We start from the raw sequence: 18,246 nt of genomic DNA, 5'->3' as shown, positions 1-18,246 counted from the left end.
ATCCTGGGCACAACACAAGGTCCTACTGTCCTGACATCCCTTCCAGGGTCACACTGATGGCCCCACAGGCTCTCTGTTCCCCAGGCACACAGGCACAGAGATGCGGGGAGAGGAGGAAGTACCCCAGAAACCAGCCAGCCCCTGCCCCCTTGACAGACGGAGCACAGACATCCCAGGTCCCTTTACAGAGACCCTGGTGACCTGAGGCTCCCTGGCCATCACTCTGTCCCAGGCCCAACTGGCCTGGGGGCACAGGCTGATTCCCAGTATAGTTTGTGGGGTCCTGACCCTGTCATCTGGCCGCCCCTGGAAGGCACGTGGGGACGTCAGCTTCTGTGCCTTGCAGTGCCCATGCAGGGGCTGTTTGGGGACTGGGTGGTGCCCCCTCCTCCTCTCTGTGGGTCTGTCCACGCCCCGTGCACAGAGTTCTGGGAGACACAGAAACGGGCTGGCTGTGCATTTTCGCACCACAACACTTTATTGACATTCTACAGCAAACGGGCTTAGAGTGGAGGGTGTGCGCCTTCCCCTGTGGAGGGAATGTCTGTCCTTTAGGGGAGGGCAAGTATCACATGGGTGGGGTGTGAGTGCTGGAGTCCCCCACCTGGGAGCACGTGTGGACCTCGGGTGGGGGCATATGTTCTGAGGTTTCAGCCTGAGAGACGGTTCTGAGGACAGCAGAGCTGACCTTGACCTGCAGCTCATGGGTTCCTAGCTGGGTCCCCGCAGGGCAGCTGGACCCCAGCCACTTGGCCCCTGGGGCCCCAGCATCTGGAGGAGCCTGCCTCCTGGTGTGGGTTCGGGTGGGGCCCATCGGCCCACCTCTGCTCTCTCCATCCCTTGTCCCGGGATCCCCAGGGCTGCCCTAGGTCAGTGACCTGGATCTGTGGGGCATGCCCAGGGTCCAGGAGGCCACATCCAGCTGTGAGAGGGCTCGCTCAGCGTGGGGCCAGAATCCAGCGCTGTACAGGGCAATGGGGGGCTGGATCCCATTAGTCATTTTGTTGGGACTGGGGCGGGGGCTGAAATCACACCCACCCTCACAGATCCCGGGGCCAGGCCAGTCCAGATCCCCCTGGTTAGGGGCTGGTGTTCTGTGCAGTGTAAGCCGCCCTCTATGAGGGACAGTGGGCGGAGACAGGGCACAGTGCATACTCTGCACCACTCACCTGCACACACCCTTTCAGGGGCTCCCTGTCTTCCCTCCTCCCTGCAACCCCTGGGTACTCTATGGGACACCCGGGCTTCTGATGGGAGCAGGGTATCCAGAGAACCCCGGGGAGACTGAGTATGTCCCACAGGGGGCACCTGCACCGCATCCTTGCTGGGAGCCGTTGGTGTGGGGGTGGATGGTGTGGGGGCAGGGGTATGATGGTGGTGGATTATGGGGGATGGTGTAGGGGGGATGGTGTTGGGGTATAGTGTGGGTGGGGATTGTGTGGGGCTGTGTGGGTTTGAGGGGGATGGTGTAGGTGGGATGCCATGGGGAATGATGATGTAGGCAGATGGAGTGGGAGTGGGGAATGAGGGGGATGTCGTGGTGGGCCTGCGGACAGAGGGCATCCCTTTCCTCTAAGATGCACAAGGAGACGTCTACACTTAAAGGATACTCCAGTCTGGGGTTTGCTGTGACACCTGCCCCTGGGGCGTGGTGTGGTCAGTGCAGGACCCTGGCTGGAACGGGGGCATTATCTGGGGTTCATCATACTATGTGTGTTTTCAAATTGCAAATTGTCTCAAATTAAATGCATAGAATTTAGAAACATGTAAAGCACCAAGAGTGGGTGTTACTCTGACCCGTCTGACCCTCATGGGATCGAAGTGTGTCCTGCTCCTGCTGCGGCCATTCCGCCTGGCACCCAGGTCCGGTTCCTGTCCCCCACGCCATCAACCCATCCCCTGCTTCTCAGGGGGTCGTCCCTCTTCCCTTTGGGGTTCAGCTACCATTGCAAGCCCTGGAGACCCCATCCTAGTGGCCTCCTCATCCCTGAGGCCCCAGGGGTGGGGGCACAGAGGTAATCCTCAACACCCTACCATGGAGCGGTGTGTTGTTGGCTGCTGTTCTGCCCCCCGACTCGGAAGCCCCATTTTCCCTACCCAGAATCCCCCGGTCCTCTCCTGGGTCTTGATCCCCCCTGGCCCCTCAATCTCACCCTACCCCATAGTAGTCTCAAAATATGATGTGACTGCTGAACGTCCTGTTGACGTCCAGGTCCACCTGCGTGATGTCCCTGGAGGAGACCAGTGCCTACTCCTTCATTTCCTGTGGGAAAACCGGGGAGGAGGAGCTGGCGTCAGGGACACAGACCCCGACCTGTCAACAGGTGCTCTCCTGGGCAGGGAGCCCTGGGGCAACCATGGGAGTGTGTCCTGCCGAAACCTCCTTCCTTCCCCTGGGAGTTTGGGGATGGCGGGAGTGCCCACCATGCCTGTGGAACTGTGTGAGGGCCTGTGCCCAGTTGTAGTGGGCAGTGAAGTGACAGAGGGTCAGCCTGGGTGGGAGGGGACAGGAGGACAGTCCAGGTGGGGAGGGGTCATGTGGGTGTTGTGCCCAAGATGTCGAATCTGAGAAACCACTAAGGAGCCGACACTGATACAAATACCCAAGGGTTGTTTTAGAAACTCGAGCATGTGTTCAAGTATAGGCCACACAGTGGAACAGGAATTTGGACCCCGAGGAGGGTTTTTTTTTTTCCCGAGGAGGGTTTTAGCTTAGTTTTAAGGGCTGGTCTCGGGGATGTCCAGAAGAGCTGGAAGAATTCCTCAAGTTCTGTTTACATTTTGATATGGGGCCTTCAAGGGCATTGAGCTCTCCTCTCATTCTAATTGGGGTGTCCAGCCCTTTGCTTAGGCTCAGTTTTTAGTCTATTGTGGGGCTTTCTAAGAAATGAAGGTGTAAACTTGTTTTTTCCAGTAACTGAAATAATGCAAATTTCAGCTTTCTTCACAGAGGCCTGGGATTGCTGGACGTGTGCTGATAATGAACTTAAAGTAGAATGGACGTAATGTTCCCGGCCTCCAAGCATCCCGTCCCATCCTATCTAGCTCATGCCCCCCTCCCTGGAGCTCCTAAGAGAGAAATTGCAAATGACCTCAGCATGGCAGCCTGTTTTGTGGGACAGACCCAGAGATTTGAGATCAGGAAGACCTGGGGCACAGGCGTCCCGGCAGTGCAGCAGGATTCCATTCCTTTGTCTTTAAAAGTGCAGGAGCAAAAAAAATAAATAAATAAAAATAAAAAAAAATAAAAGTGCAGAAGCAAGATAAAGCATTTTTCTCTGCCCATCTGATTGCTCAGATTTCACTCTGAGACATTTCCTGTTAATAAGGATAATTTACTATCCATAATACTATGGTTAAAATATTCTGACACAAGTAATTCAAAGGGATGAGGGTTTCTCATCTTTTTCTTCACCGCTCAGTCACTCATCAGGAAATGCATTTTTATGGATTTGGAAATAATTGAGAGACATTAGTACCAATGTTCCTATTATTATGTGAAGGATTCTTCCCTGAGATTCTTCCCCTGTTTCAACTGACACTGAAAAACTGTGAACTCTTTGGAAGTCAAATGTCAAGGAAATAAATGTTATACATTGCTAATTTTAAATGCACTTGCAATATGGTGTCTATTATACTAGAAGTATTTTTATCTGATTTTTGACATTTATTATCCTTTACTGCTTTTCAGGTTGAGGAGGCATTATACGTGTTCAATTTTCAAATTAAATCTTATTTTTTGGAAAGAAAAAAAAGATTTATAGGGAAATTGAGAAGATAGTACAGAGAATTCTCATGCACTTGCACTCAATTTCCCCAATAATCGATATCTTATATCAGTACGGTACAAATATTAGGTAATGAATCAATATTAAAATTTTCGCAATAACCAGAGACCATACTTTATTCAGATTTCCTTAGTTTTTGCTAAATCACCATCCCTCATACCACACTCCATTTGTCCTCATGTTTTCTTAGGCTCCTCTGGATTGTGACAGTCTCTCAGCCTTTCCTTCTGTTTGTTGTACTGGAACACGTTGAGAAGTAGAGTATTTTGTAAAATTTCCCTCAGTTGGGACATATCTGTTGTTTATCTCATGATTGAATTTTTTGTGGATTATATACAGAGATATAATGCCATTTTTATTATATCATATAAAGGATACATACTATCAACATGATTTATCAGTCCTGGTATTGATCTGATCATCTTCCTGAGGTAGTGTTTGTCAGGTTTCTCCATAGTAAAGTGATTCTTTATTATTATTATTATTATTATTATTATTATTATTATTATTATCATTATTATTTTAAGTTTTTCATAATATATTTTGTAGAAGAAGTTGCTATGTGTATTGCACACCTAAGAGTGGGAAGCTATGCTCAGGAACTTGAGGGTGGAATGTCTGCACAAATTGTTTGAAAATCTTCTACATGGGAGATTTCTTTTCCCTCTGGGTTTGTTTGTTTCTTTTTCAAAGATGCTATTTATTTATTTCAGAGAGAGAGAGGAGTGAAAAACATGTGCTAGAGGGGCAGAGGGCGAGGGAGAAGCAGGTTCCCTGCTGAAGAGGGAGCCTTCCTTGGGACCTGGATCATGATCTGACCCTAAGGCAGAAGCTTAACTAACTGAGCCACACAGGTGCCACTCTTTCTTTCTTCTTTCTTTCTTTCTTTCTTTCTTTCTTTCTTTCTTTCTTTCTTTCTTTCTTTCTTTCTTTTCTTTCTTTCTTTCTTTCTTTCTTTCTTTCTTTCTTTCTTTCTTTCTTATTTCTTTCTTTATTCTTCTTTCTTTCTTCTTTCCTTAAAAATAAATTTACTTTTTATTGGTGTTCAATTTGCCAACATACAGAATAACACCCAGTAGTGCTCATCGCGTCAAGTGCCCCCCTCAGTGCCCATCACACATTCAGACCCACCCCCGCCCTCCTCCCCTTACATCACCCTTAGTTCGTTTCCCAGAGTTAGGAGTCTTTATAGTCTGTCTCCCTTTCTGATATTTCCCACACATTTCTTCTCCCTTCCCCTATATTCCCTTTCACTATTATCTATATTCCCCAAGTGAATGAGAACATACAATATTTGTCTTTCTCTGATTCACTTACTTAACTCAGCATAATACCTTCCAGTTCCATCCATGTTGAAGGAAAAGGTGGTTATTTGTCGTTTCTAATGGCTGAGCAAGGCCACCTTTCCTCTGTCTTCATCTTGGGAGTCTCCCATGATATGAATGTTATTGTTTTAATAAGTGGCTGAGTTCCGAAATCTGCCTCTATGGTCCATAACCTTCCTTGTTTTTAAGGCTTCCACTTGGTACTGCATCTCAGTTATAGCATTTTTAACGTTGCCTGACTAGATTTTAATTCATTTATTTCTACAGTAAGGGATTCTCTAGTTTTCTTCTGTGCTCTTTTTCCAGCCCAGATGCTATCTTTATAATCATTGTTTTAAACTGTAGTTAGACATCATATATTTGTATTGATGGACTTCCTGGTTGTGAGTATTACCTCATATTATTTTATGGAGGTGAATTTCTACATCTCATTATTTTTTCCAGAAAAGAAAGACGGAAGAAAAAGAAAAACCAAGAAAAACAATAACAACTGCCCTCCCCAAAAAAACTACCAGATTATTTTTGCCTGGTTGTTAAAAGATTCTAAATACCAAAATAAGAAACACAATTAAAGTACCATGAAACTAAAAATGAGAAATATATAAGGTACATACATAAAAATTAAAATAAGGCAATTTATAAAATAGAATCAAAGAAAATAAATGAAAATAAAGCACAAAGTACAAAGGAAGTTAGACCCTACTTCCCAAGCAGAGCTGAAGCTCTGCAACCTCTGTGGTCCGACACCTTGGTGGCAGCGAGTGGTCTGTGCAGGGTCTGGGGATTGGCCACGGCGCTGATTGTCAGGTGCACATCTGCCTGGGAAATGCATCAGTGGGGTCAGAGGCGGGGTGGGCCTCAGCGCGTCTGGCCTCCAGTGGGCGGCACTGTGCTGCTCCCTCAGACCGGGCCCAGATGGGCGGGATGCGTGTGGGGTCTCTGGGTCCTCTGGCTCTGGGGCTGAGCATACTGCCCCCCAGTTTGCAGGGGCCTCCACAGAAGATCCCTGAAGTCCCCGGGTCTCCGCCGCTTCTCTCAGAATCCTGTGTTCACTCTACAGGCGTCCGAGCTTCTTTTGGATTTCTTTTTTTATCTCAGACTGTTGTGCCCAAGATTGCGAATCTGAGAAACCTCCGAGAAGCCAACAGTGATGCAAACACACGAGGGTTTATTTACCACCTCGAGCTTGTGTCCAAGTGTACCCAACAAGCAGAGCATGGACTTGGACCCTGAGGTGGGTTTTAGCTTAGTTTTAAGGGCTGGTCTCGGGAACCTCCAGAAGGGCTGGAGCAATTCCTCAAGTTCTGTTTACATTTTGATATGGGGCCTTCAAGGGCATTGATCTCTGTTCTCATTCTAATAGGGGCTTCCTGCCCTTGGCCTGGGCTCAGTTTTGATTCAATTGTGGGGCTTTCTAGGACATTAAGCTGTAAACAGCAAAGGTTCCACACCTAGAAGGGGGACGTCACACTGTCCCTATATGCTGAAGATGCAGAACTAGAAAGAGGCAATCCCAGAGCCTCCACCTGTTAGAACTAAGGAGTGAGTTCAGTAAAGTCAGAGCCTCCACCTGTTAGAACTAAGGAGTGAGTTCAGTAAAGTCACGGACACAAACTGACCCTACAGAGCAGAGTAGTCTTGCTATGTCCTGACAATGAGCACTCAGGAAGGAAAGGAAGGATGTGAAGGCCTTCTCAGGAGCATCAAGGAGAATAAATAATGAGACTGAACCAAAGGAGCACAAGACTTGTGCACTGAGCCATACCATGCTCTGGGAGGCCGTCCTGGGCTCGTGGGGTGGGAGCCTCATCTTGTGAAAATGTCCGCAGTTCCTGAAGCCACCCTCGGTTTCAATGTCTTTCCTATCAAAATCATGGTGGCAGACCTTAGAAATAGGAAAAAAACCCATAACATCCATCCTCCTCAACAAATAACCCCGGACAGCAAACCAGTATTGGAGAAGCAGGACAGAGTGAGACGCAGCACTTTCCTATTTCCCCTGTTATGCCCCCACACCTCCAGCGACCGTCAGTTCGTTTCATATCATTAAGAGTCTGTATTTCCTGCATCTGTTTTGATCTTATTTGTTTCTCCTTCCCTTCACTGATGTTCATCTGCTTTGCTTCTTTAATTCTACTATGAATGACACCACACGGTCATTCTCTTTCCCGAGTGACTTACTTCACTTAACATTTTCCCTTTAGTTCTATCCACATCATTGCAAATGGCAAAATTTCCTTCTTTTTAATAGCTGAGTACCATTCCTCTCTCTATGGCCATCATCTATCTCCCATCCTCTTTATCCATCATCTGCCACAGGGCACCGAGTCTCCTCCCACAGTGTGGCTACTGTGGACCAAGCTGCAGTGGACATTGGGGTGCAGGTGTCCCAAGTCTCACTGCATCTGTATCTTCGGAGTGAGCTCCAGGCCGTTCACCTGCTCATCACAGGGCGGCTTTATTTGTAACTTCCTGAGGGGCCTCCACACTGTTTCCAGGGCGGCTGCATGAACCCATGGTCCCACCCACAGTGGAAGAGGGTTGAGTGAGTTTTGCAGGACGTGGTAAAAGTCTGGTCCACATTTCATTTCACAACCTGTGGGCTCCAATTCCTTGTCCTTAAGTATTTCTGGGGAAGCTGGGTGTTGGGCTCCTTTTCAGTGAGATGTTTCTGAAACTAACAGGCCCCAGCTGGAGCCTGAAAGGAGGCAGGTGGGGCCCATGTAGCACACGCTGCCTCCTGCACAGCCTCCTGCACAGCCTCCTGCAGCGCCTGAGTGTCCCACAAGGTGCGCCCAAGCCAGGCCCCTCCAATGGGGCAGGCATGTGCAGTAGGCCTCCTCTGCCTGCACTAACAGGAGCCAGCCTGTGCTGGGGAGACCTGAGGGGGACATGGGGACGCATCTACACTGATGAGCTGCAGCCTCCACAGGACCCGCAGGAAGTCTTCAGGGGGAAATTGGGTCGTGTTCATGCTGATAGGAGCCCCAGTCTCCTCAGGACCCGCGGTGAGGCTTTAGGAAGATGTGGGCCCGCATCCACCCTGACAGGAGCCCCTGGGCTGCCTCAGGACCAGCGTGGAGTCTTCAAGAAGATGTGGGCCCACGTCCACACTGACAGGAGCCCTGAGCCACCTCAGGACCCGCGGGGAGGTTTCAGAAAATTGTGGGCCCGCATCCACAGTGACAGGAGCCCCTCAGCAGCCTCAAGACCCACGGGGAGGCTTCAGGAAGATATGGGCCCGCATCTACGCTGACAGGAGCCCCTGAGCCACCTCAGGACCTGCGGGGAGGCTTCAGGAAGATGTGGTGCGACATCCACTCTGGCAGGAGCTCCCAGGCCCCTCAGGACATAAGTTGAGGCTTCTGGAAGCTGGGGGCTGCATTCATGGTTACAGGAGCCCTGGCCTCCTCAGAACCCTTGGTGACACTTCAGGAGGACTTGGGGCCACATGGACACAACAGGACGGTGACTTCCTCAGGACCCCCGGTGTAGACATGGGGAAATATGGGGATGCGTCCATGGGGACAGAAGACCCCAGCTTTGTCAGGGCCTGTGGTGAGGCCTAAGAAAAATGTGGGTGCCGCATCCACAATGACAGGATTCTCCAGCCTTCTCAGAACCCACTGTGAAGGTTTGGGAAGATTATGTGCCACATCCCTGCTGACAGGAGCCCCGAGCCTCCTCAGGTCTTATGGTGAGGCTTGAGGAAAATGTGGGGCCACGTCAACCCTGACAGGAACCCCGTCCTCCTCAGGACAAGCACTTTGGCTTCAGGACATATGGGGCTGCGTCTATGCTGACAGGAGCCCACAGCCCCCTCAGGACCCGCGGTGAGTTTTCTAGGGGACGTGGGGCCATGTCCAGACTGACAGGAGCCCCCGGCTTCCTGAGGACCTGCTGTGAGGCTTCCAGATGATGTGAGACATAGTCCACAATGCCAGGAGACCCAGCGTCCTCAGGACCTGCTGACTATGACTCAGGAACACGTTGGGCCATGTCCACACTCACAGGAGCCCGGCTCGCTTGGACCCCCTGAGGACTCTGGAGGAGCCATTGGGGGCCATGTCTACATCAGAAGGGACTCCTCAGAACCACAGGGTAAGTGAAAGGATAGAATGAATGGTAGGGTTAGGGGAGGGGAGGCAGTTGGTGGTTAGCCTTAGGTTATATGTTAGGTGTTAGTGATTATGCTTATGGTTACAGATTAGAAGTTAGGTGAGGCATAAGGGTAATGGTCAGTAGTTAACAGTTAGGATGGGGGTTAGGGTAAGGGACAGGATTTACTGTTAGGGTTAGGGTTTAGGCTCTAGGGTTTAGGGCAGGAGGTTAGGATTTGGGGTTAGGGTGATGGTTAGAGTTAGGGTTGGGCTTAGGTTGGCAGTTAGGGTTAGGGGTTAGGGTGTGAGTTAGGGTTAGGATTATAGTTAGGGCTAGGTTTAGAATTAGGGCGAGGGTTAGGGTTGGGATAGGGGTTAGGACAAGGGTTAGGGTTATTGCTTGGTTAGGGTTAGGGACAGGTCAGGGTCAGGGTCAGGGTACGGTTTTGGAACAGGGTAAGAGATACGTTTTGGGAGTGGGCTAGGGGTTAGTTTTAGGGTATGGGTTAGGGTACAGTTTGGGGTCTGAGATAGGATTAGTATTAGAGGGTTAGGGTTAGGGTACAGGTTAAGGTCAGGAATAGGATTTGAGTACATTAAGTTTAGGTTTAGAGGTTAGGGTTAGGGTTAGATTTAAGGTAGGGGTCAGGGTTAAGGGTTTAGAATAGGGTTAGGAGTTAGGTTGAGGTTTGGCAGGAAGGTTCAGTGAATGTGTTTTGGTCTTGGGGTTTGTGTTTGGTTTTCGATTAGTGATGGGTCTTATTTAAGGGTTAGGCCAACATTAGGATTAAGTGTAGGGTTAGGGTTATGTCTGTGAATGGTTAGAGTTTGTGTCTTGGCATGTGCCTGCACTGGGACTCCTAGCATCTTGGGCCATTTAGTTTATGCACTCTATTTAGGTTTTGGTTTCAAAGATAGCCTGACTCCACCAAGTCACTGGCCTCCCCAGAGAATCTGTAATTCTCCTTTTAGGTGGGGTCTTTGTCTGGTTTTGGAATTAAGGTGATGCTGGCCTCATAGAACGAATTTGGAAGTACTCCATCTCTATCTTTCCAAACAGCTTGAGGAGAATAGGTATGGTTTCTTCTTTAAACGTTTGATAGAATTCCCCTGGGAAGCGATCTGGCCCTGGACTTTTGTGTCTTGGGAGGTTTTTGATGACTGCTTTAATTTCCTCCCTTGTTATTGTCCTGTTAAGGTTTTCTATTTCTTCCTGTTCCAGTTTTGGTAGTTTGTGGCTTTCCAGGAATGCATCCATTTCTTCTAGATTGCCTAATTTATTGGCATATAGCTGTTCATAATATGTTTTTAAAATCGTTTGTATTTCCTTGGTGTTGGTAGTAATCTCTCCTTTCTCATTCATGATTTTATTAATTTGAGTCTTCTCTCTCTTCTTTTTAATAAGGATGGCTAATGGTTTATCTATCTTATTAATTCTTTCAAAGAACCAACTCCTGGTTCTGTTGATCTGTTCCACAGTTCTTCTGGTCTCGATTTCGTTGAGTTCTGCTCGAATCTTTATTAACTCCCTTCTTCTCCTCGGTGTAGCATCTATTTGCTGTTTTTTCTCTAGCTCCTTTATGTGTAAGGTTAGCTTTTGTATTTGAGTTCTTTCCAGTTTTTGAATGGATGCTTGTATTGCGATGTATTTCCCCCTTAGGACTGCTTTTGCTGCATCCCAAACATTTTGAATGGTTGTATCTTCATTCTCATTAATTTCCAGGAATCTTTTTAATTCTTCCTTAATTTCCTGGTTGACCCTTTCATCTTTTAGCAGGATGGTCCTTAACCTCCACGTGTTTGAGGTCCTTCCAAACTTTTTATTCTGATTTAGTTCTAATTTCAAGGCATTATGGTCTGCGAATATGCTGGGGTGAGAATAGACATGGCACGCTTCTCCTGAGCTGAGCTAAGGAGGGGTATTGTGGCTCTAAAGACTTTATTTGGATTTTTCAGTTGCCTTTCTGATTTTATCTCTAGTGCATACATGTTTCATCAATACTACCTATTATTATTTTAGTTTTACTTGAATTCCTGTTTGTATACACAGAATGATATAGTTTCAGGTTTACCACATAGTGATTCAACCCTTGGATACAATGCCTGGTACTGGCCACAGTGCCCTCCACTATCCCCATCCCCCAATTCCCCATCCCCATCACCTTCCTCTGGTATTTATTAGTTTATTCTCTGTGGTTAAGAGTGTGTTTTTTTGTTTGCTTCTCTCATCCCCCCTCTGCCCTTTTGCCAGTTTGTCTGGTTTCTTAAAATTTACATGTAAATGCAATTGTATGGTATTTGGTATCTTTCTCTGCCTGACTGAGTTCATTAAGCATAAGTCCTTTCCACTTCTCCCAAGTCATTGTAAATGGCTTCATTTCATCGCTTCTGATGACCCAGTGATGTTGCAGTGGATATATTTACCACATCGTCTCTGCCCATTCATCAGTCGATGGACATCTGGGCTGTATCCACAGTTTGGCTGTTGTTGATAACGCTGCTACAAACAATGGGCTGTGTGTCCCACTTGGAATCTACTAAATGACTTTGTATCCTCGGGGTAAATACATAGCTCTGCAATTTTGGAATCGTAGGGTAGCTCTATTTTTAACTTTTTAAAAAATTTTTTATGATAGTCACACACAGAGAGGCACAGACACAGGCAGAGGGAGAAGCAGGCTCCATGCACTGTGAGTCCGACATGGAATTCGATCCCGGGTCTCCAGGATCGCGACATGGGCCAAAGGCAGGTGCCAAACCCCTGTACCACCCAGGGATCCCCTATTTTTAACTTCTCGAGGACCCCCACAGTGTTTTCCACAGTGGCTGCACCTGTTCGCATGCCCACCAGGAGTGTAAGGGGGCTTCCTCTTCTCTATAGCCTCAACAACACCTGTTGTTTCTTCTGTTGTTAATTTTAGCCATTCTGATGGCTGTCAGGTGACATCTTATTGTGGTTTTCATTTCCATTTCCCTGATGATGGGTGACGCTGAGTGTCTTTCGATGTCTGGTGGCCATCTGGATGTCTTGACAGAGACAAAGTCCATTTCTTCTGCCCATCTGCAGTTGGATAATTTGTGTTTAGGATGCTGAGATATATGTTTGCTTTACGTATTTTGCATACTAACTGTTTATTGGATGTGTTGTTTACAAATATCTCCTTTCATTTTGTATGTTGCCTTTTAGCGTTGGTTGTTTCTTTCACTTTCCAGAAGCTTTTGAATTTGACGAAGTCCCAATAGTATTTTTGCTTTTGTTTCCCTCACATCAGAGGCATATCTAGAAAGAAGATCCAATGGCCAATGTCAAAGACATTGTTGCCTATCTTTTCTTCTTTGTATGGTTTCAGGTCTCACAGGTAGGTCTTTCATGCATTTTGAATTTATTTTTTATATATATGGTGTAAGAAAGTGGTCCAGTTTCATTCTTCTGCATGTCGCTGCCTGATTTTCCCAACACCATTTGTTCTTATCCTGGGGTCAGGGTTAGGGTTTGTTGAAGAGACTGTCTTTGTGCCATTGGATGTTCCTTGCTGCCTTGTTGTTGAGTAATGGATCATAGAGTTACAGGTTTGTATCTTGTTTCGGCATTCCATTCTATTCTATTGATCTAAGCATCTCCTGTTGGGAGATTCTTGATTCCTGATTCAATTTCTTTGCTGGTTATCTGTCTGTTCAAGTTTCTTATTTCTTCTTTTTCATTTTTGCTATGTTATATATTTCCAGGAATTGATCTATTTCTTCTAGGTTCTAGGTTGCTGGCATATAATATTTCATCATGTTCTCTTATAAACATTTGTATTTCTCTAGTGTTGGTTGTTAGTTCTCTTATCTCATTTGTGATTTTATTTGGATCATTTCTCATCTTTTATCTTTTTTCTTTTTTAAAGATTTTATTTATGTATTCATGTGAGACACAGAGAGGCAGGGGTATAGGCAGGGGGAAAATGAGGTTCCATGCAGGGAGCCTGATATGGGACATGATTCCCCAGGACCCCAGGATCATGACGTGAGCCAAAGCAGATGCTCAACCACTGAGGCACCCAGGTGCCTTTCTGATTGAATTCCTTTGCTTGTAATGGGTCTACTCACATTTTCTATTTCTTCCTGTTTCAGTTTTGCTCGTTTGCACATTTCTAGGGATCTCTCCAATTCTTCCTGGTCTCCCAGTTTGTTTGCGTATAATCTTTCATAGTATTCCCTTACAATCGTCTTATTTTCTGGTGTTGATTGTGATCAGTCTTCTCTCTTTTGTGATTTTATTTATTTAGTTCTTTTCTGTTTTCTTGTTGATAAGGCTGGCTAGGGCTTGATCCACTTTCTTAGTTATTTTGAAGACCAGTTCTTAGTTTCATTATTCCATTCTACTGTTTTGTTGTTTCTGTATTGTTTATTTCTGCTGTCATCTTTATTTTTCCCTTCTTCTGTAGGCTTTAGGCTTTGTTTCCTATTCCTTTTCCAGATCCTTTAAGTGTAGTGTTGGGTTGTGTATTGGAGTCTCTTGTTTCTTGAGGTAGGCCTGTATTGCTATGTACTTCCCTCTAAGGACTGTCTTTGCTACATCCTAGAGGTTTGAAGAAACATGTTTTCATTTTCATTTGTTTTAAATTTCCTCTTTAATTTCCTGGTTGCTCCATTCATTCTCTAGTAGGATGATCATAATCTCCATGAATTTTTGTATTGTCCAAATTTTTTCTTACTGTCGACTTCGAGTTTCATAGCCTCATGGTCCGAAAATGTAATGGTGTGATACCATCCTTCTTGTACCTGTTGTACCTGTTGAGGGCTGATTTGTGGTCCATGATATAATCTATTCTGGAGATTTTCCCATGTGCACTTGAAAGGAATGTGTATTCTGCTTTCGGAATAAATGTTCAGACAATATCTGTTGAGTCCCTGTGGTCCAGTGTGTCAAGGCTATTGTTCCCCTGTTGATTATCTGCATAGACGATTAGTCCATTGCCATAAGTGGGTGTTAAAATCCCCTGTCAGTGTATTATTATCAGTGTGTTCCTATACGTTTGTTGTTAATTGGTTTCTATATTTCGATACTCCCATGTTGGCAGCATAAATGTTTAGTTGTTTGATCTTTTTTAAAAATATGCTGAGTGAAGTAAGTCAGTCGGAGAAGGACAAACATTATATGTTCTCATTCATGTGGGGAATATAAATAATAGTGAAAGGGAATATAAGGGAAGGGAGAAGAAATGTGTGGGGAATATCAGAAAGGGAGACAGAACGTAAAGACTGCTAACTCTGGGAAACGAACTAGGGGTGGTAGAAGGGGAGGAGGGCGGGGGTTGGGAGTGAATGGGTGACGGGCACTGGGTGTTATTCTGTATGTTAGTAAATTGATCACCAATAAAAAATAAATTAAAAAAATAAAAAATAAATAAATTTATTTTTTATTTGTGTTCAATTGACCAACATACAGAATAACACGCAGTGCTCATCCTGTCAAGTGTCCCCCTCAGTGCCCGTCACCCATTCACCCCCACCCCCTCCTCCTCCCCTTCCAGCAACCCTAGTTCTTTTTCCAGAGTTAGGTGTCTTTATGATCTCTCTCCTTTTCTGATATTTCCCAAACGTTTCTTCTCCATTCCCTTATATTCCCTTTCAGTATTATTTATATTCTCCAAAGGAATGAGAACATACACTGTCCTTCTCTGATTGACTTACTTCACTCAGCATAATACTCTCCAGTTCCATTCACGTTGAAGCAAATGTTGTGTAGTTGTCATTTCTAATGTCTCAGTAATATTCCATTGTATACATAAGTCACATCTTCTTTATCCATTCCTTTTTTGATGGACACCGAGGCTCCTGCCACAGTTGGCTATTGTGGACATTCTGCTATAAACATCGGCGTGCAGGTGTCCCGGCGTTTCATTGCATCTGAATCTTTGGGGTGAATCCCTAACAGTGCAATTGCTGAGTCGTCAGGCAGGTCTATTTTTAACTCTTTGAGGAACCTCCACACAGTTTTCCAGAGTGACTGCACCAGTTCACATTCCCACCAGTAGTGTAAGAGTCTTCCCTTTTCTCCGCATCCTCTCCAACATTTGTGGTTTCCTGACTTGTTAATTTTCCCCATTCTCACTGGTGTGAGATGGTATCTCATTGTGGTTTTGATTTGTATATCCCTAAGGGCAAGTGATGCAGACCATGTTTTCATGTGCATGTTGGCCATGTCAATGTCCTCCTCTGTGAGATTTCTCTTCATGTCTTTTGCCCATTTCATGATTGGATTGTTTGTCTCTTTGGTGTTGATTTTAAGAAGTTCTTTATAGATCTTGGAAACTAGCCCTTTATCTAAAACATCTTTTGCATCTAACTTCTCCCATGCTGTAGGTTGTCTTTTAGTTTTTTTGACTGTATCCTTTGCTGTGCAAAATCTTCTTATCTTGATGTAGTCACAATAGTTCATTTTTGCTTTTGTTTCTTTTGCCTTCATGGATGTACCCTGCAAGAAGTTGCTGTGGCCAAGTTTAAAACGGGTGTTGCCTGTGTTCTCCTCTATGATTTTAATGGACTCTTGTCTCACATTTAGATCTTTCATCCATTTTGAGTTTATCTTTGTTTATGGTGAAAGAGAGTGGTCTAGTTTCATTCTTCTGAAGGTGGATGTCCAAATTTCCCAGCACCATCTATTGAAGAGACTGTCTTTCTTCCAATGGATAGTCTTTCCTCCCTTATTGAATATTTCTTGACCATAAAGTTCAAGGTCCACTTCTGGGATCTCTATTCTGTTCCATTGATCTTTGTGTGTTTTTGTGCCAGTACCACACTGTCTTGATGACCACAGCTTTGTAGTACAACCTGAAATCTGACTTGTGATGCCCCCAGATATGGTTTTCTTTTTAAAAATTCCCCTGGCTTGGGATCCCTGGGTGGCGCAGCGGTTTGCCGCCTGCCTTTGGCCCAGGGTGCCATCCTGGAGACCCGGGTTCGAGTCCCACAAAGGGCTCCCTGTGCATGGAGCCTGCTTCTCTCTCTGCCTGTGTCTTTGCCTCTCTCTCTCTCTTTGTGACTATCATAAATAAATAAAAATTAAAAATAAAATAAAATAAAATTCCCCTGGCTTCTCGGGGTCTTTTCTGATTCCACACAAATCTTAAAATAATTTGTTCTAAACTCTGAAGAAAGTCCATGGTACTTTGAAAGGGATTGCATTAAACGTGTACATTGCCTAGGTAACATTGACATTTTCACAATATTAATTCTGCCAATCCATGAGCATGTAATATTTTTCCATCTCTTTGTGTCTTCCTCAATTTCTTTCAGAAGTTTTCTATAGTTTTTAGTATAGATCATTTATCTCCTTGGTTAGGTTTATTCCTAGGTATCTTATGCTTTTGGGTGCAATTGTAAATGAGATTGACTCCTTAATTTCTCTTTCTTCAGTCTCATTGTTAGTGTATAGAAATGCCATTGATTTCTGGGCAGTGATTTTGTATCCTGCAACGCTACCAAATTGCTGTATGAGTTCTAGCAATCTTCACGGGGAGGGTTTTGGGTTTTCTAGGTAGAGTATCATGTCATTGGCGAAGAGGGAGAGTTTGACTTCTTCTTTGTCAATTTGAATGCCTTTAATGTCTTTTGGTTGTCTGATTGCTGAGGCTAGGACTTCCAATACTACGTTGAATAGCAGTGGTGAGAGTGGACATCCCTGTCTTGTTCCTGATCTTAGGGGAAAGGCTCCCAGTGCTGCCCCATTGAGAATGATATTTGCTGTGGGCTTTTCCTAGATGGCTTTTAAGATGTCGAGGATTGTTCCCTCTATCCCTACCCTCTGAAGTGTTTTGATCAGGAATGGATGCTCTATTTTGTCAAATGCTTTCTCTGCATCTAATGAGAGGATCATATGGTTCTTGGTTTTTCTCTTGCTGATATGATGAATCACATTGATTGTTTTACGAGTGTTGAACCAGCCTTGTGTCCCGGGGATAAATCCTACTTGGTCATGGTGAATGATATTCTTAATGTATTGTTGTATCCTATTGGCTTTATCTTGTTGAGAATTTTTGCATCCATGTTCATCAGGGATATTGTTCTGTATTCTCCTTTTTGGTGGGGTCTTTGGTTTTGGAATTAAGGTGATGCTGGCTTCATAGAACGAACTTGGAAGTACTCCATCTCTTTCTATCTTTCCAAACACCTTTAGTAGGATAGGTATGGTTTCTTCTTTAAACGCTTGATAGATTTCCCCTGGGAAGCCATCTGGCCCTGGTCTTTTGTGACTTGGGAGTTTTTTGATGACTGCTTCAATTTCCTCCCTGGGTATTGGCCTGTTTAGGTTTTCTATTTCTTCTTGTTCCAGTTTTGGTAGTTTGTGGCTTTCCAGGAATGCCTCCATTTCTTCTAGATTGCCTAATTTATTTCCATATAGCTGTTCATAATATGTTTTTAAAATCGTTTGTATTTCCTTGGTGTTGGTAATGATCTTTCCTTTCTCATTCATGATTTTTTTTCACTCATGATTTTATTAATTTGAGTTTTCTCTCTCTTCTTTTTAATAAGACAGGCTAATGGTTTATGTATGTTATTAATTCTTCCAAAGAACCAACTCCTGGTTTTGTTTCTCTGTTCCACATTTCTTGTGGTCTCAATTTCCTTGAGGTCTGCTCAAATTTTAATTAAATCTTATTCTCTTGAGCGTAGGATCTAGCTGCTGTTTTTTTCTCTAGCTCCTTTATGAGTAAGGTTAGCTTTTGTATTTGAGTTCTTTCCAGTTTTTGAATGGATGCTTGTATTGTGATGTATTTCCCCCTTAGGACTGCTTTTGCTGCATGCAAAAGATTTTGAACGTTTGTATCTTCATTCCAATTAGTTTCCATGAATCCTTTTAATTCTTCCTCAATTTCCTGGTTGACCCTTTCATCTTTTAGCACGATGGTCCTTAACCTCCATGTGTTTGAAGTCCTTCCAAACTTCTTGTTGTGATTTAGTTGTACTTTCAAGGCATTATGGTCTGAGAATATGCAGGGGACGATCTGAATCTTTTGGTATCAGTTCAGACCCGATTTGTGACCC

The sequence above is a fragment of the Canis aureus genome, chromosome 32 (genome assembly GCF_053574225.1).
Source record: "Canis aureus isolate CA01 chromosome 32, VMU_Caureus_v.1.0, whole genome shotgun sequence".
NCBI lineage: Eukaryota > Metazoa > Chordata > Mammalia > Carnivora > Canidae > Canis > Canis aureus.
Note: the sequence above shows the minus strand (reverse complement) of the source record.